The sequence below is a fragment of the Pinus tabuliformis genome, chromosome 9 (assembly GCF_031772625.1).
Source record: "Pinus tabuliformis cultivar Carrire ecotype Pingquan chromosome 9, CPIR1, whole genome shotgun sequence".
Classification (NCBI taxonomy): Eukaryota; Viridiplantae; Streptophyta; class Pinopsida; order Pinales; family Pinaceae; genus Pinus; species Pinus tabuliformis.
The window spans coordinates 21,795,604-21,820,105 of NC_142307.1; the positions used below are offsets into that span (position 1 = coordinate 21,795,604).

The 24,502-nt window shown below is 37.7% G+C and overlaps 1 pseudogene; it reads right to left on the reverse strand.

Annotated features, from left to right (window-relative positions):
- Window positions 1–8,041: 8,041 nt before the first annotated feature.
- On the reverse strand, window positions 8,042–9,271 carry LOC149146911 (somatic embryogenesis receptor kinase 1 pseudogene; annotated as a pseudogene).
- Between the last annotated feature and the right edge of the window lie 15,231 nt (window positions 9,272–24,502).

Consider the following 24,502-nt stretch of genomic DNA (forward strand, 5'->3'; position numbering starts at 1 on the left):
GTTCTAATTTGTGCTTCATAGCTTTACACTTCTTGACCCGTGTAAGAATTTTCTGACTATGATCATTTAAACGAGAAATTTCTTCATTTTTATTGGAGATAACTTCTTCAAGTTCTTTCATCTTCTTTGATATTGTTTTCTTATTCTCTCGAAATATCAGTTTTGAAATATCGTTGAAGTTTTCCGATGAAGATATTATTGATTCTAACTTCATTGTCATGTCTTGGAATGTTATCATCTTCTTCTTATAAAAAACATCAAAAAAAAATATCCATGTTTAACATGAATGTACCCAGTCCTTTAAACCAAGGTACCGAAAATTATGTCAATCTCTTTGTTAAACATAGTTACGACATTGAATTGAGATATACATTCATAATGATCAAATTTCACTTGTAATTCATTAATTCCATACTCTTTCTTACAAAAAATATATTTTGTTTCACCTATTTATGGCTCTGGAATTGATAGTTAATTTGCCAAATTAATATTGGTGTAATTTTCCTTGTTTCTTCCACTGATAATGATATTAATCACTTTCCCTTGGATAATCACTTTTAATGTAAATAATATGTGTGTGTGATTGGAAGACCGTTATAGGAAAATCCATGTTTCTTCATTTCCAAATTATAATCCATCATTTTTTTTCTTCAGTAAATAACTATATTTTGCGTGCATTGATAATTTCATCAAACTATACTTTGACCAAGGAGTTCGTATATTCTTCATATGAAAGACCCACTTATTCAATATACTTTTAATATATAAGTTGTGATAAATAATACCTTAATTTCAAACATTGTTCAATAATCTTTGTTTTTACCCATTTTTTTAACATTTTTCATTTTTAAGACTTCCCTGACAACAATGCCAAAATGTAATAGGTAATAAACATATAGAAACAACTAATTTTAAATCCAATAGGTTGGTTACATAATAAATATATAAGCATGATCTCTAAGGTTTTATGCATTGCATATGTAACCACAAGATTTATAACTAATCAGATGTATCATGTTCACTAATATTAAATGCATAGATGTTGAAAGAAAACTAACTATTCCTTAACGTTAAAACCTAGCACAACCACTCATTGTGCACTAGTTGAACGAATATATTCTAACAACAAGTCATTCTAAGGAAGTACGACTAACCCTAGACATTCATTTATCAATAATGAAAATTGAATGGTAATGAGGGAATTAAAATAATATTAGGAGATAAAACATAAATGAATGTTGATCGTGAAATTTTTGGAGTATTGTGTGAAATTTAACACAATGCTCCAGAAACTTCACAATCGATATATAATTAATTGTGGAAAATCTACATGCTAAAATAAATGAGTGTTTTCAAAAGTAAATTATGTAAGAAACCACAAACACTAGAAATATGAATCACATAAACACAATGCAATTACAAAAACACAAAGAAAATGTACTCGTTAATGCACCTACCCAAATGGGCCCTTCCTTAATGAGAAGTGATGAATCATTGCATTAAACCCTAATATTAAATTTGATGTAACAAATTACTTTTGAAAATTACAAAAAGTACTCGTCAATGGTCAACTTCTATAGTCAAAAGGATTCAAAGAGTCCCTTCTATTACAACCCAAATTAACACCCTTATTGAAGTCCCAACTGCGGTGCCATAGGTGTAAGCACACTTGAGAAATGTACCACTATCATCTTAACACAATTTCCCCTTCACATTAGGCCATTTCCTTAAAACCATGGGGGGTATCCCAAATTATGGCAACAACCCCATAAAGTATATTGTTCTAGTGCCCAATGTAGCTCACTTTAACAAAACACACACCAACATATATGGTTAGATAAACCAATGCCCAATAATTGAGTAAATGCCTTAAAAATATTCAACAAGAAACTAAGGCATAAACCACCATAATCTAAAGAGGGTTAGGAGTTGACTAATAATTGCTAGGTTTGACATAAAGATATGCTATGACATAAAATATGAACCAACACTTAAACATCACTCAATAAATGCAAGAATAAGTTACCTTTTGATACATAAGGTGAAATTTGATTTCATACAGCAAGGGTGGAAGGTATGCTTTTGAGTATCACTTGAAAATATGATTGAAATACAACAACCTTGTAGCTATCCACAAATTCTAGATTTGATTTATGATGGAAAAAAATGTAGAAAATGTGTATTTGGAGTGAGGAAAAGTAGCCCAAGAGTGTCATAAAGCATTTAGAACAAAGTAACTTTGGTGTTTTTCCTAGGGTAATGAATATGATATGTTAATGGGTGAGGATTAAGAGAATTATCCACAGTAATCATTTTTATATCTATGTTTTGAGTCTCAAACAAGATTCATCATCAGGATATGACGTTGAAAGAAGGATAGAAAAGAAAACTGAAACAAATAAATTCGAATTAAAAATCAAGTGAGAAAGAGTAGAGGCTGACATAAAAAAATAAAGAGAAAAATTTAATGAAGAATAAGATGAGAGAAATATAATAAGAAAGCCTGTCTCAATTCACGACAAGTGATCTAGTCCTGTGTTCAGGCGTCCCGGCTTGACTATGACCTCAAAATCATATTCTTGGAACAGTAAGAGCCATCTGCATATGCGCCCCCCCAACATAGGCTTATTGACCAGGTATTTCAACATGGAATGGTCAGTATACATCTTGAAATGTCCTCTGAGTAAATAGTGTTGGTATTTTTGGAGCACGTACACCATAACTAACCCCTCACACTCGGTGGTGGAATAGTTCTTTTCTGCTTTGGACAATCTCCAACTTGCAAACGCGATCGGGTGATCCACACCCTCCGCGCCCTCCTGTGTGAGTACTACTCCCAGCACAATACATGACGCATCAACATGTACATGAAACTCCACATCCCATTTTGGGAAGACCAGGATTGGAGAGGAGGCCAGTTTCCCCTTCAGGACATCCAAACTTTTCCTACAATCATCATTCCAGCAATATGTAACATCCTTTTTCAATAGTTTTTCCATCGGCATTGTTATTTGGGCATAACTTTTGATGAACTTCCTATAGTATCATGTGTGTCACAAGGTAGCGCGCAGTTTTTTAACACTTCGTGATGCTTCCAAATTTAAAATAACGGAAATCTTCACAGTGTCCACCATCAGTCCTTATTTGCAGACCACATGTCCCAGCAGGTTTCCAAAGGGAATGAGGAATGTGCACTTCTTAAGGTTCAATGCAATATAGTGTCAGCGGCAAGTATCCAACAACAAGTGTAAGCTTGCTACATGGTTCTTAACTAATCCAAAGACAGCCCAATCATCCAAATAGACCTCCAAGAACTTGTGTAGGTGTTCTTTGAATGCAGCCACAACGATGCGCAAAAAGATCGTTGCCGCGTTCTGTTGTCCAAACGGCATAACGGTGTATTGAAAGCAGTCCCATTCTGTTGCGAAGGTCATTTTTCTCCTGTCTTTTGGTGCAATCTTAATCTGATGGTACCCTAAGAACCCATCGTGAATGAGTATGCTTCCTGACCGCCAACATTCTCCAGTACTTCATCTGTGAACGATGTCAGGAATGGATCGTGTGCACAAGTGTCATTCAGCTTCCTGAGGTCCACGCATATTCTTATTTCGCCCTTCTGCTTTTTCTCATGTACTACCATAGGACTCACCCAGTCGGATTCTTCCACTGGCTCAATAATTCCGGCTGCGAGCATTTTGTCTAATTCTTCGTGGACTTTTTCCTTATATTTCGGATTCAAGCGATAAGGTCATTTCTTAACCGGCTTCGCATTGGGTTTTAGGGTGATCTTCATCATCCCTAAATTGCCAACAATCCCTTTTAAGTCTGTAATTTTGGTCGGGAACAAGTCTTGGTATTCGTGGAGTAACTCAGCGACCTTATCCACCATGGCATCATCCCAATAGTCCCCAAGTGTTGCATACTTCGGCTCCACCTCCGTTCCAATGTTTACCTGCTTCGTTTTTAGCGGCACAGTGATGTCGGGATCCTCAACTGATGGTCCTCGAACCTCGCTACAGTCTTTCGTTTCTGGAATTTTAATATTTCATGGATCCTCATCATCCTCCTCAACATTTATGTTGTAACACTATATCGCGCAGCTCAGTTGTGTCACCCATTCTGGCTCAAGTAATTCCATTGGTTCCTAGGGTATTTTGAAGATAGTTTCTTTTACTACCTGTAGCGCATCGTCAACAGTATCCCACCAATGATCTTCAAACGTGAACATTAACAGAAATCCCTTGCAAAATATATCCCATTCGCTTGTACCATGGCGGAGATCTGTCTCAGTATACCAATTCATGGGTATGACATCCAGGGTATGATATAATAAATGTACCCATTCAGGTTGTGGCTCTTCCCCGTATACCTTGGTCCATTTCGCAAGGTGTGTACATGGATCATCCCATCTGTTGGGCAATTTAATTGCTTAAATTGCTTTCATTAAATTATTAACCAGGGAAACTCGTAAGCTTGTGATGATGCTAGCAAAATATATGCAGGAGTAGGCAACTAACTCTATGACTAACTAAATGATTTCCAATTCAATATAATATGCAAGGAAGAGGCTCCTGATTGAGAAGGTCCTAGTCGTCCTTCCCTATAGTATTATAGATTGAAAAGAAATCATTGATTGCATAAAGCTAGAAACTTGAAATAAAGACAAGAGAATGAATTTAATTGTTGTTCAAATTCAAGTAGAGAGTGAGACTAACTTAGTCCCTTGATTTTTCCCTCATATATTGATCCAAACTAAACTAATATTCATTCATAAGCATAATAAATGAAATAACTTGAAACTTAAAAGCAAAAGAATGAATTTCAATTATCATGCAAATCAAATAGAGGAAGAGCCTAACTTAGACCCTTGGTTGTTCCCTCATATGCTGATAAGATTTTAATTTAAAACTCATTCATCAATCATAAACAAATCCTCAAACATCTAAGCAATGAAATAAGATCTATTATGAAATAAAATGTTATTTTGATCCTTTTAGAGTGAGCTCAATTCTCCTAAGAACAAAGTGACAAGCTATTCCATAAATTCATATACTACATTAACACAATTCATATCTAAAACTATATAATGGAAATTTATGTAAAATGAAGCTTTATTCTATTCCATCATAAGTTGGATACATGCTCCAAGAGTCCTCCCCTTGGAATGGAGGAGGTGCTCCTATTTATACAAAAATTTAAGCAACTAACTCATTAATGGGGATCCACTAATCCCTCATATGGTTACAACTAATATGGGACACATATTCCTTTATCCATGATTTTTCTCCATGAGATATGCTTGACCCCTATCCCAAATATCCTTCAAATCTTCAAGAGAATTCGAATTTGAGTCTTGGAGGCCACATAAGAGTATCTTGGAACCTTCCAAATCACCTACACATGTCACCAAACTCATTCCACCTTTAGGTATAAGCAAATACATGTTATTTTTCTAAATTTTAATCATAAATTCACTTTAAATACTTGAAATTAATAACTTTGGAAAATGAAAATATAAACCCATATGGTAATGGAAATATAGGGTTATGTAATGATAATGTGATGAAATGAGGTGACAAAATGAGGATAAAGGTGAAAATGGAGTGAAAATGTATGCTAATTTGGCGGCCCAACATACCCCCCAACTTAAGTTATTGCATGTCCTCATGCAATCTATTACATTGATCATGATTTGATCTTTTAAATTGTCTTGCTTTTACATGAACTTTGGCTGATATTGATTTTTTTAACTTCACATGATTTTCTTTTTGACAACTTTGTTCATTTTTGCAAAGTCTTCTTTCTTGAAAAACATTTGATTGCAACATATTATTTTAGTTGGTTCTTGTGTGACAACCAAAATTTGATTAGTATTGGTTCTTGTGTAACAATACTTTCACTATTTTTATGTTGCATCAAAAGACTTTGAAAAAATTTAATCAACCATTGATCCTTCGATCATTATTTGCAAAACATGTAATGTTTGAATCATAATGTAATAGTAATTGTTTGGAGAAAGTATGTTGGTTAGGATGATATGTGTAGAAAGGACATATATGACATATGGAAGGTGATAATGGAGTATGAAAGTGAATATGAACATGGTGAATGTGAATGTGAATGTGAATGAACATGGTGAAACATTTTCCAAAAATTATAATTTTAGTATTAAAGGAATTGTATGATAAAAAGCTAGAAAAGAACATACCTTTACTTACCAAAGTGGACAAACTGTGTATATGTAGACAAGTGTAGCTCCTGCTGCTGAATCAAGGAATGGAGAATACAATAATGTGATCTGTGTCCTGGTTGCATACATGATGGATGAAGTCGTTAATGTGGATCCTTTATTATTGTTGAATATGCCACTGAACCATATAGTCTTCATGTCGTTCCATATCGTGGCACAATTCTTTCCATGTGAATAAATGTGTCGATGTTAAACATGGAAAGAAGTCATTGGATTACCGACCATTGATGAATGTCGTTAACCAATGCGAGGCAAACTCACCATTAATGTCAATGAGTGCCAAGGTACCTAAGTACATCTTGCGAAATGCGAATAGATGAGCCGATGTCGAGCCACTTGCAAGATCCAACGATCAAGGGACATTAGTGTATTCCCATGATTGTTAGCGAGAGAGCCTGTCATTAAGGCATACAAGCCTCAAGGGACTAATAATGAATCTAGTCTTTATCCCAGATAAGGTGCTGAAGTCGATGGGTCAAGACTTGTTAGAAGGGAGGCCTTAAGGAATCCTCCATCATCTAACACGAGTATGAAATAATGATTTTGAAGGACCATAGATGGAAAATTTACATTGAAGCATGGTTTATTTGGAAGGAAAGGAAAATGGGGTGACTCAGCTTTGTAAGGGAGCTGAATGACTTTATTCATGGGCTACAGGTTAGTGAAAGAGACAGGAACATCACTGTGAAGGAAAATGAACAATGGATCAAGATTTTATTTGAAAACGTGAAAAGGAAAATGGAATGGAAAATTTATTGACTAAACAAGTGGGAATGCAATGAAGTCTTTATTTACTGAAAAGGAATAGAAATATAATGGCGAATGTAAAGGGAAATGAGGTGAATGTTTATTAACTAAAGAAGCATGGATGCAATGGAGATACTGGCATCTGAAAGGCTTGCAAGTGATGGATATGATGACACTCTTCCCCTTGGCTTACCCAAAAGCATGTCCTCATGCTTGAAATGGGGTCTTTAAAAGACACTGTTTGCGTGTGCTCATTTGTTTATCTTCCTCGAACCTGCAAAAACTTAGTACTTTTTCTGCAATGAAATGTAAGTTTATCATAATAGAGAGGTGATCAATCTCTCTATTTATGACATTTACAAAAAGAAACTGAGAATTGGTACTAATGAAACAAATTCTTGAAAGAAAAACCAAAAGAATTTTCGTTTGTCTCAAAACTAGTGCCTCATTTTACCTGTTATGTCTTGTCAGCAATTTCTTCATTCTTGAACTATTTCAAACTATTTTGAAAGCTTTCTCATTGTGTAGATCTCGCCGATACCTTTCCAACGACGCTTGAATCGTCGAAATCCGATGTCGTATGAGAAAGTTGTGCTTATTTGAAATTTGGGTGAAACAGTGAAGTTTGTCATAAGGTTTCTCAGTTGCAGATTGCGCCCTTCCTACACCTAAAAATTCTGTCTATCTTCTTTGGCTATCTATCTTGTTAGTAGAAATAAAATGTAAACAATCAATTTATCTAGAAAATTGCAATCGACTTAAAAATAAAAATAAAAAATAAAAAAAATGATTGTGATCAACTGGCTTTTATCCATGCATGCTCAAAGTAGGAATATTTTGTCCAAATGCTCTTCTTGCATCTTCTCCCTCGCAGCATCCCTTCTTTATTCCTAGGAAACCTTTCTGCATGTAGTCCCCATTCTTATCTAGTGTGAATGCCAATGCCAGAGAGACCAATAGAAAATCCTCCACACAATCTCGCTCCCTGTTGGACTCGTGGACTGTTTAGCGGCGCTCCATATTACCCTGGCATTTCGCAAGTTGCTAATTCTTACAAGTGGCAGAGAATTTTAAGCAAAATAAATCTGGAACTAGTTTTATGCTTATCATCTCCACTTCTGTTTGAAACTGCAACTCTCCACCTGGTGTACGTTCTTCCTTCAAACGTTTTACAGCCACCAAGGAACCATCTGCAAGGCGCCCTTTGTACACCTTTCCAAAACCACCTCTGCCAAGAATGTTTCTATTGCTAAAATCATCAGTTGCAACCTGTAATTCCCGTAATGAGAACCTCTTAAGTTGGCCTAAGTGAACCTCTAGAACCTCTTAAGCTTTCTGCGACGCCACCAGGCGAACCCAATTGCAGGAGCTGTAAATAAGAGGGCAGCACCTGCAGCTACTCCCCCAACAATGGTTCCTGTGCTGGAAGAGCTCTGCACCCTTGCTCCATTGCTTCTGGTTACTGGCGGGGGTGGTACAAATGGAGGAGGAGGAGAAAAAGGAGGAGATCCCGGACATGGCTTTTGTGCCACTGGACCACACAGGGATTGATTGCCACCGAAACTTATAGGAGTAAATAGAGAGAATGAACCATTTGCTAGAACCTCTCCTGTGAGATTATTGTTTGACAGATCAAGGACTTGAAGAGTAGTAATGGTTGTGAGAGACATTGGGATCCGTCCTACAAGACTGTTGTTATTAAGCCGAAGGAAGCGTAACCTGGACAGTTTGCCCAGTGACTCCGGGATTAGACCAGTGAAATTGTTCAGGTATAAATCCAGGGTAACAAGATTGATCAAGTTGCCTAAATCACTGGGGATGGGACCACTTATATTGTTGCTATAAAGCTCCAAGTACTGCAGATTGTTCAGTAGGCCAAGCTGGGGAACCAATGAACCAGAAAGTTGTGCGTTTCCCAAGTCCACTCTTATCACACTGTTATCGTTGTTGCATGTAACATGAAACCATGTACAGGGATTGACGAGGGTTGGATCCCAACTCTGAAGCACATTGTTTGGGTCCAGTAAGTTCGACCGAAGGCTATGTAAAGCATCACCTTCTGTATTAGCAAAAACTAGCCAGAGCGGGTGATGCAGCAGCATCCACAACAGGGCCGGTACAACATACGGCTGCTGCATGACTCCGCTCAAAATAACTTCACCTCTTTATTTCAACCGCCTGCTTAGCCCTCGGGGACGAGACTCGATCTTTCGCCCCGTTAAATCATCCACGGATCCACGCGGATTCACAATCCAGATCTCATGACCAGCCTCGCCCCCGCTGATCACTGCTCAGGAGGCATGATTAATATTACCAGCATCGAGTCCAATGAAAATTCTCCTCCATCAACGCATGCAATAGGATCATGATGTATTTGTTACAAGATTTAGATTATTGGAGATTTCCACCGGATTTCTACCACACAATCTAAACTGAAAAATAAGAATAATAATTGCTAAGCAACATGTCAAGTGATTAATATGCCATTGTAAATTCTTTTTATTCAAACATGTTATTTTTCCCAAATAAAACGGATCTATATAACTGACACCATCTTTCCATTCTTCAAATATGACATCCTCATTCTTCAAATCAGAAATTTCGAGCCAGAGATAGATCTGTAGGGAAATCATCAATTTTTTACTTGCAATTTTAAAAGAACACCGAAGCATGAAAAGTTAGATTTGTCTTTTTTCAGAGAGAAAAGTTGAATAGATTATATTAAGATCATATAATTGTCAGTAATACATATGAGAGAAAAAGCTTTTGTGAAAATGTTCATAATCGACGTGCATGGGAAGAGGAGATCGCCAAATGAGAAGTTCTGCATGTCTGCATGTCTGCAAAAAAGGGTGTCCAGGAATGCATGAAAGATGGCGAATAAACATATGGCCTGCAAGATACATAGATACAGTGCACAAAAGACAAATAAAATGAGCGAGGCCGGCGAGATATATAGACGCCGGGCACAAAGGACATATAGCAGAAAAGAGCCAGTGACGACAAGTGCAAAGAACAGTAGCATTAGTCCTGTGGCAGAGAGCCCACGATCAAGGAGATGATGGAATCAAGCGGCAAGTTGCAATCCTCAAAGATACGACGGCATCTCCACTTCCAGATGTGCCAACATGTAAGAGTGAATAAGGCGAGCCAGGTGGGGCGTTGTGAGGACCACCAGAAGAAAGCATCCAGAATAGAGGAAAACAAGCTGAGAGGATATCCATAAATCAAGGAAAGCTCGGTCCAGATCGCCGAGGAGGCAGCACATTGAAAGAACATATGGATGTTCGTTTCCACTTCAGCTAGGCAGAGTTGGCATCTACCAGGGCCGTGCCACCCTTTCTTTTGGAGAACTTCCCATGAGAGGTTCTTGTTGTAGAAAAGGAGCCAAGCAAAAAGGATAGATTTGAGAGGACAAGGGGCTTTCCAAAGCTTGACAGGGAAGAGAAAGGGGGGGAGGGAGATCAGTAGACAGGGCAGAGTAGAGACAACGGACAGTGATGGGATGGATCGAGGAATTTGGGGACCAGATTAATTCATCCTTTGTGCCAAGTTGAAGGATCCCCCGGCGAGAGAAGGAGAGAGTGGAAGAGGACCATAGAGAGCGGAGAGGAGGAGGGATGCGAAGTTGTTGATCAGTTTTCCAGATGGGCTCTAGAGAGGACCATGAATCTATTAGTTTGGACCAGGTGAAAATTCCCCTAGAGTGGAAGAAGGTAAGGAGGGCCGGGGGAATCAAAGATTCTAGGTTGTATAAGGTAGGGTCGATACCAATGAGAACAGATGTGCCTGAGAAAAAAGTCCATTTAAGATTCTTCAAGAAGAACGGTTGGATCTTTCTGAAACTGCACCAGATAGGGGAGCCGTGCCTGATGCCGAGAGATGACCTTCTGAGCCAGTATTCCATGTTCCTGCCTTTTTGATACCTTTGCTTAATGAGAGCGGACCACGGGCTGTTCCCGAAAATACCCCTGTGAAGTGATTTGCATATGAGCGCTTTTCCAAAGAGCCTCATGTTTAAGAGGCCCCAACCCCCCTGCTTCTTCGATTTTGTGATAAGATCAAACGAAAAGTTAGATTTGTCATTTCATGTTCTTACCTCGTTTCAGTTGCGGCTTGATTTGTTCCTTGGCCTGTGCAAATTCGGCCCTCACAAAACTTTATTTTCGGTCGTTTGTTCTCAACCCTCTCAATAATTTCTATTTAAATCCATATCCATTTGCGAAATCAACACGCAGTTTATCAATAAACCAGCCATGATCAGAGTTTCGCGTCCCAGGTTTTTATCTTTGTTATTTAGGTTGCAGGTTAAAAGAGGGCGGATGGCCGAGCTGGATTGAAGCCAGTTTTGAAATCATGATTCGGCCTGTTCAATCCACTTACAAAATGTTGTTTTCAAACCTTCAGGGCAAACCTTTGGTTCATTGTTTCAACCCTCACTTTTTATTATATGCAGCGTTGTTAATAATATCATGGCCTTTTTCTTTTTGATAATTTTTAATATGGTTATGTTAAATGGTCTTATTCATACAATTTTTTAAATTTTAATTTGTTTTGTTTTTGTATGAATTCTTTTTGTAATTTTTTTTAATGCATATATAATGAGTTTTTTATTATGAATTTGTTGCCATGAGTACGTTGGTGGGATTTTTATTTTTTATTTTTTTTAATTGTTTTGTTTTTTTTAAATGATTTTGTTTTGTTTTTATTTTTTAATTTGTTTTTAATGTTTTGCATTTTTTTATGGTTTGTATTTTATTATTTTATTTATTAATGTTTTGTTTTTATGTTTTATAAAAGAGAAATCAAAAATCATTTATTTAACAAATAAGTTGGAGATCATTTTTTTACAATCAATAGCAATTTTAGATCTCCTAGTTATTTATCTAGATCTATGATTTTTATTGTAAACTTTGAAGGCTAACTTATTCAATTTCCTTTTCTGATCTTCCAGGTCGCAACAAGGCGTAGGAAGAGAGCATACTTTGGAGCTTTGTCAATTCTTTATACATTTGAAATTTTGAATTTGAAAAACATAGTAAGAAGAATTGATCTCAAACCTCAAATTTTAGTGCGCTCAACTCCACTTGTTTTCCTTCTCACAAATATCACTTTAATTTTAGATTCCTGCCAATGGTTAGTGAATGAGTGGTTCTTACTGCACTACCATAATTCCAAGAAATAAATGAAATCAAATTTTAAAAATCAAAACTTTTAAAAAACTTTCCAAGCTTGGTTTTATTTTCCTATTCTATCCTACTCCCTTTTGAGAAAGAGATTTTTATTTTTATTTGCAAGAGTATTTTTAATAAAGCCATTTACGGATCAAAGTCTCTAGTATGCTCACATCCAAATTTGAAAAATATACCTGAATGTTTGCAAGGATATGAGAGATCAATTGCACATTTGGATTAAATGTTAGGATTCATTGAAGAATGGAAGAAAGTTGTGGCCTAGTCACCTTTTGAAACCAATCTTCAATGTAGTCCTCATTCTCTTGACTCTCCTCCAAATGCTTGAACAGCATTCTAGATCTCCTGTCCATAAATGGATTAGTTTAACACTTTTATAATGAAAATATTGATTGAAATATATGCATCCTATTTATCATGATTTATATCTGCAACTAAAAATGAGATTCAAAGCTAACCCCTATGTATACTTCCCCATGTTACTAAGATCTTGCTGTCACCAAGTTATCCTTTCAACATGAGTTAGCTTTTCCAAATAAAAATACTGGAACTAAATTAAATTCCTAATGCCTAATCCCTTAGCACCATCCCCGGCAACGGCGCCAAAATGTTGGGCAATTTAATTGCTTAAATTGCTTTCATTAAATTATCAACCAGGGAAACTCATAAGCTTGTGATGATGCTAGCAGAATATATGCAGGAGTAGGCAACTAACTCTATGACTAACTAAATGATTTCCGATTCAATATAATATGCAAGGAAGAGGCTCCTGATTGAGGAGGTCCTAGTCGTCCTTCCCTATAGTATTATAGATTGAAAAGAAATCATTGATTGCATAAAACTAGAAACTTGAAATAAAGATAAGATAATGAATTTAATTGTTGTTCAGATTCAAGTAAAGAGTGAGACTAACTTAGTCCCTTGATTTTTCCCTCATATATTGATCCAAACTAAACTAATATTCATTCATAAGCATAATAAATGAAATAACTTGAAACTTAAAAGCAAAAGAATGAATTTCAATTATCATGCAAATCAAATAGAGGAAGAGCCTAACTTAGACCCTTGGTTGTTCCCTCATATGCTAAGATTTTAATTTAAAACTCATTCATCAATCATAAACAAATCCTCAAACATCTAAGCAATGAAATAAGATCTATTATGAAATAAAATGTTCCTTTGATCCTTTTAGAGTGAGCTCAATTCTCCTAAGAACAAAGTGACAAGCTATTCCATAAATTCATATACTACATTAACACAATTCATATCTAAAACTATATAATGGAAATTTATGTAAAATGAAGCTTTATTCTATTCCATCATAAGTTGGATACATGCTCCAAGAGTCCTCCCCTTGGAATGGAGGAGATGCTCCTATTTATATAAAAATTTAAGCAACTAACTCATTAATGGGGATCCACTAATCCCTCATATGGTTACAACTAATATGGGACACATATTCCTTTATCCATGATTTTTCTCCATGAGATATGCTTGACCCCTATCCCAAATATCCTTCAAATCTTCAAGAGAATTCGAATTTGAGTCTTGGAGGCCACATAAGAGTATCTTGAAACCTTCCAAATCACCTACACAAGTCACCAAACTCATTCCACCTTTAGGTATAAGCAAATAGATGTTATTTTTCTAAATTTTAATCATAAATTCACTTTAAATACTTGAAATTAATAACTTTGGAAAATGAAAATATAAACCCATATGGTAATGGAAATATAGGGTTATGTAATGATAATGTGATGAAATGAGGTGACAAAATGAGGATAAAGGTGAAAATGGAGTGAAAATGTATGCTAATTTGGCGGCCCAACACCATCCGCCATACTTGTCTACTAGCCACATTTGTGGTTTCCCAAATTGTAGGCACATCATCCTTCTGCATCCGTGCCAATCCTCAAAACTTCTCTGATGTGTACCCCACCACCTTGCGGGCGTCACGTACAGTGCCCATTTCAGAGCATCAAACCGCTACTGTTCTGGCACTGCGCTTTCAAATTTGTTTAGGAATTCATCCACTGTTGTCAACCCGTCATACATAGGTAGATCCCTTACCTCTATTATCACGCAGCACAGTGATCTAACCATCATGTTGCAATTTAGCGTGGTTACCTCGTGTAACCGGTTCTGCCATCATTCTGTTTCCTCATCTGAATCTGATGTGCAAGAGCTTTCGCGCTCCCACAAAATCCGTCCATCCGCTGTAGGATTCACCCAATCCTGTTCCCAAGCAGTTATTTTATAGATACAGTCTAACTCGTTGTCGTTCTTGTCGTCATGCACTAGCTCTGTGTAGCGCGCTCCTTCCGCATGGTCTAAAGGCACCACTATGCATAGTGGATTTTTATCAAAAATCATTTTGTGCTTCTTTAGATTTATTACTCCATTCATATCGATGGCCTAATCTACTCCTAGTAGCGCGGGATAGGGATTGTTGTCATCAACAATCTCTCTCACTTCAAAATCCGCCAGCACGCTCGCACCTTCAATATCCACTGTTACTCCTTGCAATCTTCCCATGGGTAAGATCTTCTCCTAGTTCACCATTCGTAATTGGATAGGAGACCATTGTAGTGTGGGTCTGCCCATGCATTCCCATTTTTTGTTTGGTAGTACATTTGCGTCCGATCCGAGATCCAGAATTACCTGATCCATTTCATACTCTCCAATTTGCGCAGTCAATCGCATTTCCCTTCCTGTGCGCAATGAATGCTTTCCAAGTTTTCGGACCACGCGCGGTTCTCCTAACCCCGCACACCTAGTGATAAGTTCCTGTAGTCCTTTTACAACATTGTTTTCATGTAGCAGTTTCATGCATGTCTCCAGAAAGGTAGTGAGCATTGAAGGATCCATCCCTGGTTCTAGTTAATCCTTACTCCCTGAAGTGGAGGCCTCCGTGAAGCTCTTCTTAGCTTTCATGAATGTCTCCTTCATGCATTCTAAATCAAATTCAGGTTCCTTTGTAAGAGCCTTGCGAACCCACGCACTTTCTTCAGGTTGCCTACCTTTATCATCTCTTGTCGTGATACCGCTTCTGAGCACTATGTTTACATTCGGATCCTTTTCACGCGGTTCAGACCTCATCATTTGCACATTCTGAGTCGGGGGAGGTTGGAGTACCCCTTTTTCACGCAGCATCGCTATCAATGTAGGGCAGTCTCGTGCCTCATGATCAAACTGAGTACAGTACAAACATGATGTTCTCATTGGATTCATACAATCGCGGGCATAGTGTCCTGGCCCTCCGCAATTGTAACAAATTAGTTGTTTGCGACCCCTTCCTGGTCCCATTCCACCTCGACCTCATCCGCGCCCCTGAAATCCAGCGCATGCCATTCCTGAATTTGGGTCGAGGGCTCGTGTTTCGGTTTGTACCCTGTAGGCAAGAGTCTGATCCATAATTAGTTCGTAGCTTCTGTAGGTGGGTTCATCATGGCCTACCGACCTGTAGAAATTACAAAACAATTCTTGGGACATCTGCGTATACTTCTACAATAGATGACAATTATCCATAGTGTGTTTTCCTCCTATCTGAAAAATCGCGCACCATAGTGCAGGAACCTCGCTTGGTCCTGCTTATGCCTCGGGTCTTAACGGCATTGGCACTCCTCTCGCCAAGTAATTCGTGAAAACTGGACAGTGGTCCTTGTCATGCCACTGGCCTTTACATTTTATGCACCATACCTCCTCACGTGCCTCTGACCAAGGTGTCCTGTCTTGTTTCAAATTCTACATTTCCAGACACAAATTTTGCAGTTGCGTGTGGATTTGTTGGACTCCCGGACCAGGATCTTCTATAGGGTTCTCATGTAATCTCATTTCCATCTCCAAAGACTCGACCTAGGTGGAAATATTTTGTTGTGAAAACGACGTCCTTAAATGCAGTGTTAGTGACGCTACAAACCATGTGTGATGCTACCCATCCGTCAAAGTCATGTTGGCTTCGCAAACCATACTCTTCAGTCTCTAGTCCAGATGCCAAGGGGATTCACCTAAGAGCATCGCGATATCCTTAAACCTGATAATTGATTGTGTCTCCGACTTTGGCCTTCTAAATTCCCTGTTCAACGTGGCCTGGATTTTTGTGATTCCTACGTTTGGATGGTCATTAGAATGCTTAATGTATTATGTCAATGCTCGATCCTACAACGTGCTTACCAATGTAGCCTTCTTGATATTTTCATCCACGACTCCTTGTGCTTCCCATACTGCCCTTACCACAAACCAAAATTGGTCTGGATCTTCATTCCTTACTCCTCTAAATACCGGCAGTTTGATCGCACTCGCCATACTGAACTGTGGTGGAGGTGGGGTGGGCGGAAATGGAGGTGAAGATGGTGAGACTGGTGGCGGTGTAGGTGGAGGTGGTAAGCGTGGAATTCGCTACCTTATCAGACTGACCGCGCTTCTCGGAGAAATTTTCGCGAGCTCTTCCTTGCTTTCCCGCGAGGGTGAAATTAAGGGACTAGTTTCTAATTCTTCACTACTTCTGTTTCTATAGATCTTCCCACTTCGCGTAGTCCCAAACATTAATTTATTCGCATAACCCACTTTTCACACAATAGCATCTTAATCCAAGTGTTCAAAGATTTAATATACTTACCTCGCGGTCCTTTGAGGAAGCATCATTCTGCCTCACTGTAGCTGACGGTCATATCTACCGCGAACTCAGTGATAAATCCTCCTATAATTCGATCAAGCCAATGGTCCACAGCTCACGCGATCTTATCTTCTGATGCTTCTAGTCTGCGCACTAATTCCGGAGTCCACACAATTGGTTTGTTGAGCCTACACCTTCCCTGACTATTTTCTAGCTTCGTGATCCACTCATACAGCTCAAAAGGAAAGGATGCAAAGAAAATTTCATGGATTTCCATATATAAGTAGCGCTCTAACCACTCTTCCTTAGATACTCGCAGATTCCTATTTTCCTGCACCGCGAACTCGTGAATCTTCTTGTCCAACCACCCTTCAATTTATTTCTTGGTTGGATTCCAGTGACATGACATCAGACATCCCTTATGGAGATCCCTATCCTGGAAACGGAACCATTTGTTGGCTTGTAGGGGCTTGACCCAGGTTCAAAGGTGATTTAGCCAAACAAATCCTGGTACTACTGGCCCTTTTAGCAACAGTTCGCGGAGCGCGGACTAAGGTCTCACCCGAAGTAGTATGGGAGGGTGATAGGACCAAGTTTCCACACCCCAGAGATGTCTAATGATTTTTGGTGGTCTGTGGTTTGACCCTGCGCGCACATCACTACGTGCACCTATCAGTACCTCGCAGCCTACGATGCTGCCTTCACGCAACCCTACTCAGGGCTCGATCTGCATTATTACCCAAACCCTTACTAGAAACCCGATATTAGTTGATTACTTAGCTTTTCTATATGTTGTCACTTATACTTAACAATACTCACCATTCATACAAACACGTGCAGTAAATAAACAGTATAATTGAACTTGATATCAAACATGTAATAACATAAGAACGGATACACGAAATTCAGATAAAACTTCTCTTTATTATTCTTTTTCCTTGGTTACAGACTTGACTCCACCCTATGCACTTAGCTGCAAGGGATTTGTGCACTCAGCTGCAAACTCTACTAGGCCTCTGCCCACTCAACTGCAGAGCCTCTTCCTACTACTACGACCCAAGATACTAGGCTCTTGCTCTATGCTCGCTATCTTCTTGACTCCATCCATTTTTCAACTTACTTCTTCCTAACTACTTTACAACTTAGATCCTCGCTCTGTTTATACAATCCCATAGTCCGCGGACCATGGGTAGGCCAACACTACATTCAAAACTTAGGGTGGACAGCCCTATGACTCTAACATACAATTCGCACTCCGCGCCCACAATTCGCGGAGCTTTTACAGCAATATTACTCAAAACTTGGGCTTTGAGCCCCAAACCTGCTGTGGGGGGGATTCCATGCCCAACACACCATAATCATTGTCTCTCAAGGTACATAGTCCACCCGGGTGTTCACAGAGTATGACCTTATTTGGACTATTCTTATCTTGGGTAGCTATTCCTCAAAGAATATTTTTCCAGTACAACTCCTCTTATCTTGGATGCCCTATCTCATCCTCAAAGAGTATCGGATGCCAAATTATTACCCAATCCTCCATTCTGTCTTTCCACGTGAAGACCAGAATGATGTGTCTTTCTCTCCCTCTCAATTCCAATAAAGGGATGTACTCATTCCTCCAGAAGGAATGTACCTAAGCTCCCTCTTGGCTCAAGAATTTTAGCCTCCCTCTTAATTAGGGACCTATAACATCTCCTCAACCAACTGTTTAAAGAGCTCCTTCCTTCGATGTCATGAATTTATTTGTCAAGGAGTATTCATCTTTTGTGGCTTCTACATAGGGCACAGACCATCCATCACTTTCATCCATGGGGTCAGTCATGTCATTATTCCTTTCATCATAAAGTGATCCATTTGCCTTCATCTGGACTTTCTTCATGTCATGTTGCTTCCCTTGGCAAGCTTGCATAAACTCATCCAGATATTTATTCAAAAATAATAAATGGACACTTAAATCAAAATTACTTTTGTGATGGTATTTCATCATGACATCTTCCAGTGGACATCATCATCCTACATACATGTTAACATATCTCCAAAAGATATCCATTGTCAAGGGTCTCCATATTTTTTAAACTTCCATCAGAGCCTTCATATCTTTCTAGGAGATTTCCTAGTCAAATATTCTTTGTCTCAGATGTTGAACGCCTTCTTCCATGGTTGCAAAGTCTTATGATCTCTTCCTTTATTTCTTCACATATTCCATTCCCAGGAGATTCCATTCAGATTTTATCAATTGTAGTCTACTACCTCACACTTCATATGAGGGAATATTATGTTGATTTCATCTAGTGTGGCCCATGCCTTCCGGCGTTCTTTTATAGGAGGAGATTCCTTTCCTTTGATCATGCTTCTAAAAATAGAGCAGTGGCCCAAGTTACCTGCAACCATACAACATGACTTTATAAATTAAATACAAGTATAAATACCTCATTTACCTTTAGGTCATCAAAGCTTCTTTTAGCAGCTTCGTTGATTTACAAGATCTTCAACCCCTTGATCTGATTTATCTCTTATGGCATCATACCACCATCCCATGAATTCCAAAAGTTGGATTTCCTGATGAAACACTTGCTTCCACTCTAGATTGGTGAAGCCTCCAATGAGGATTCCATCAGAGAATCTTGAGGATCTCGCATATCCTTATTCAGCATATGTTTCCCTTATGACTGATGTATGATGAGACTTGTCCTGGATGACTTCTTCCTTTCCTTAATTTTCCAATGATGTTCCCAAGAGCTATATCCTTCATAGTTGATTATCAGACAACCTTCATGTTTCTTATGGTGATGTCATGAGATCTTACTTCTAATGCTTTTCCTCTTCCTTGGACTTCCTTCTTTCATCTTCCTCCACTTGTTCAGTGAAATGGACTTCTTATCTATTCTTCCTGTTATTGCCCTTCAACTTAGGAAAAAATTTCATGTAGTGCTCATAGAATTGAATCTTAGCTATGTTCTTCTTTCCTTTCGACAAATGTTTGAATACTTTTTCCTTCAACCTATCTTCTTCTATCTTGCATAGAAATCATAGGTTGTTGAATGGGATAACCTTCTTATCCTCATAGCCATTGTTACCTTGTTCATCAGTTAGCTCATTTAGAACAATGAGGATTATCTCTCCCAGATCTTGGAATTTATATCTTATGAGGATAACCCTTTATCTTGGATTTCGTCTCAAGAAAGGATGAGGATGTGGAAGCATTGTTTGTACTATTTTTGTTATCCAACCAGATTGGATACATGAAGCAAGGGATGAATGGAAAAAGGATGAAGAAGTGTGCCCACTCATTCAAAAGTTGCAAAGATCCCAATTCAAACAATATTGCCAGAACTTGAAGAGGAAGGAAAAATCATATTGGAACCTGGAGCAATCACAAAAACAAGAACCGACAGCTATGAAATCGATCAATTTTAGAGTATCTCATCAAGTGGAAGAACTTACCTGCTGAAGATTCCAATTGGGAGGAAAAGAATTTTATACATAAGCATCAAGAACTACTCAAGCGTTGAGGACAACACTTTTTGAAGGAGAGGGGCATGTTAGGTCGTTATACTACTAGTATAACCCCTTATTGTTATTAGTACAACCCCCTTGTTATATTGTTGCACCCATGTAGTCCCCATATTGTTACTTTTGTGCCCCATAGAAGCCCACTAGTGTTGTTATTGTGCCCTTACATTATTATTGTTATGTCAGCTCTGATTATATTATGACCCCTTAGACTCCTATATATAGAAAGGAGGTCTTGTCATTAGTATCATCGAAGAATTGTTCATTTGCGTAATGTAAAGGAGGTTGCCCCCTCGAAGAGTCTTATTTCTAAGGCGTTGATCTATCTTTTCTATCTTTTTGTGAGCTGGTTTCATAACATTTGGTATCAGAGCTTTGGATTCTAGGGTTTCACTGCTCCAAATAGGTCATAATGGAATTTTCGCTATAACTTTTTTCTGCGACGTTTCAGAAGCGGAAAACAAAACCCATTTGAAACAAAATTGTGTTGAACCTCAGGTCTGAATTTCAGAGCTTTTCGCGCTAAATTTACGGAGATATGATCTGAGGAACTTAGGGTTTTTGCAAGCTCCAAAATTTAAGCTAAAATAGGTCATCGTGGGATTTTCGCTATAACTTTGTCGCTACGAATTTTCAGAAGCTAAAACAAAAACCCATTTGAGACAAAATCAGTCTGAACCTTAGCTCCAAATTTCAGATCCTGTCTTGCTACATTTTCAGAGATATAAGCTGAGGAAGTTAGGGTTTTTGCAGACCCCCGAATTACATTCCAAATAGGTCACCGTGGGAAAATCGTCATAACTATCTCTTTGAGCATCATATTGAAATTTTGTAAGAAGTTACAGAAAGAGGACGGACTATAATTTTTTGTGCATAGTTTTTAGATCCGAAGGTCAAAACAGTGACACGTGGCACACCGTACAAGTTCTCTCTACTGAAACATTATATAATCAAGTCATCTTAGGAGATTGGGCATAACTCTTTCTTGGAGAATAAAATTCTGATCAAACTTGTGGGGTTAGAAAGAGGACTCAAAGGGCTACTGCAGGAGATAATTTCAAAACTTTGATATCTGAAAGTACAGAGTTACAATCATTTCAAGATCGAGCTCGTGAAATCAAGAAAAGGCGATATGAGGAAGTTTGATGGAAAGGATACAGTAAATTGGATACTACAGATGGAGCAATATTTTGATCTACATGTTGTACCATTGTTACAAAAGGTAGGTATTGCATCTTCATATTTAGAACCAGATCAATTTTTATGGTATAAAGGGCTTTGTTCTCGTAAACAACTTGTTACGTGGTCAATTTTCATAGAGGAAATGATAGCACATTATGAGGATACAAAGAGCAACACCACAACAATTGGAAGAAAAAAGAGAAAAAAGACTTTGTTACAAAGTGGAAAGAAAAATTATGGCAACAAGGAAGTCTACCCCTCACAATTATAAATATGGAAGTGTTGTTTCTCCTAGCCTTCCACAACCTACAAGGGTGACACCACAAAAATTGGAAAAAAAAAAAAGAGAAAAAGGGCTTTGTTACAATTGTGATAGCAAATGCACTAAATGTCATAAGTGTGTTGAGAAGAAATTATTTTACATAGATTATGAATAGGAGGAATAAAAGGATCAAGAAACATCGAAAGAAGAGGATATACACCAGGAACCAACCCTAGAGAAAGAAGAAATGAATCCAACCATATCTTGTAAAGCATTGGCAAGAATTACCACTCCTCAAACTCTCAAGATAGTAGGACATATCAAGAAAAAAAAGGTTCAAGAAGTAAAAGATCACATCGAGAAAGAAGAAATGAATCCAACCATATCTTGTAATGCATTGGCCGGAATTACCACTCCTCAAACTATCAAGATAGAAGGACATATCAAGAAGAAAAATGTTCAAGAAGTGAAATATCACATTGAGCATCAAGAAATGAATCTGGCCATATCTTGTAAAGCATTAGAATAAATTACCACTCCTCAAACTCTAAATATAGAAGGACATATCAAGAAGAAAAAGGTTCAAGCAGTGAAAGATTACATCGAGCATCAACAACAAGTTCTCCAACTTTTAAAGGATAACGCCACTTTGGTGCATAATCAAATGAAACAAGCGGTAGATCAACATCGCAGTGAAGAATGTTTTGTTGTAGGTGATTAGGTATTTTTACGGCTACATCTCAAGCAAGCTATTTATGAGAAGGAAATCTTGGCAATACTACATGCACTTAAGAAATGGTGACCTTACCCAATGGGAAGACATTTCAAGGTAAAAATGGATCATGAAAGTCTTAAATACTTTTTAGAACAAATATTATCTTTAGAAGAACAGAAAAAATGGGTCACAAATATGTTGGGTTATGACTTTGACATCATCTATAGAAAAGGGAAGTAAAATTTTGTTGCAGATGCACTCTCAAGAAATGATGAGGATGTGGAAGCATTGTTTTGTGCTATTTCTATTATCCAACCGGATTGGATACACGAAGCAAGGGATGAATGGAAAAAGGATGAAGAAGTGTGGCCACTCATTCAAAAGTTTCAGAAGATCCCAATTCAAACAATATTGCCAGAACTTGAAGAGAAAGGAAAAATCATATTGGAACCTAGAGCAATCACAGCAACAAGAATTGATAGCTACGAAATCGATCAATTTCAGAGTATCTCATCAAGTGGAAGAACTTACCCGCTGAAGATTCCAATTGGGAGGACAATAATTTTATACATAAGCATCATGAACTACTCAAGCGTTGAGGACAACACTTTTTGAAGGAGAGGGGCATGTTAGGTCCCTATACTACTAGTGTAACCCCTTATTGTTATTAGTACAACCCCATTGTTATATTGTTGTACCCATGTAGTCCCCATATTGTTACTATTGTGCCCCATAGAAGCCCACTATTGTTGTTATTGTGCCCTTACATTATTATTGTTATGTCGGCTCTGATTATATTATGACCCCTTAGACTCCTATATATCGAAAGGAGGTCTTGTCATTTGTATCATCGAAGAATTGTTCATTTGTGTAATGTAAAGGAGGTTTCCCCCTCGAAGAGGCTTATTTATAAGGCGTTGATCTATCTTTTCTATCTTTTTGTGAGTTGGTTTCATAACAGTAGCATTGATACCTTTACCCAGAGATATAAACTTCTCATTGTCAGTGTCTACCCAAAATTACAGAGAGACATATCCGAACTTCTTACGTTGTGGAGATCTGAAATTTATCCTAAACAAACCCTCATTGTTTTATATGTGTAGTATAAACTGTGTACTGTGATATGACATCTGAAACTATCCATCAAAAGTAGAGATCCGAACTGTTGGGTGACTATACTAGAAGTATGAACTTATCACTATCCTCTCCATCCAAAAATATCTGAGTTGTTGACTATAGCTATCATCGAAAATCTCAAAGGAATCTGAATTCTGAACTATGTTATATGCAAAGTGTCTACACGCCTATCTATATATATATATATTGGTTTTCCCATCAATATAAGACGATTTATACATATGAATAGATGTGTATCCATTGCTTGAAGCCGACATGAGATCTTTACTTCAACTTGAAGTCGACATGAGGAAGAGAGCAAGTGCTTGTCGTTCGAGGGCTTTGTAGACTTATATACATTTCATACATATGCTCAAGAAGATATTCTTTATACATGACATTGACCTTTTACAAATCCTAAGGCTCTCAACGGGAGCCATCTAAAATAAACCTCTGGCTCATGAAACCCATGAAACAAGGCATTACAATAATAATTTTATTCTCTTCATTTCATCATTTACAAATATCATAATTACATGTCATTATGAAGACCGAACCTAGTTACATTTTACAACACTCTTTATTCTCTCTTATTTTCTATTTTTCTTCTAATACTATTCCTTTCCTTTCTAGTGCCTTCTTCCTATTCTATTATTTATTCTATTTTGTTTTATGTTTTATTTTTTATGTTTAATTCTTTCTTATTTTATTTCTTTCATCTTATTCTTCATTGATTTTTTCTCTTTATTTTGTTATGTTGGCCTCCCCTCTTTCTCCCTTGATTTTTAATTTGTATTGATTTGTTTCATTTTTCCTTTATGTCCTTCTCTCAACATCATATCCTGATGATTAGTCATGTTTGAGACTCCAAATGGAGATATAAAAATGACTATTGTGGATAATTCTTTGA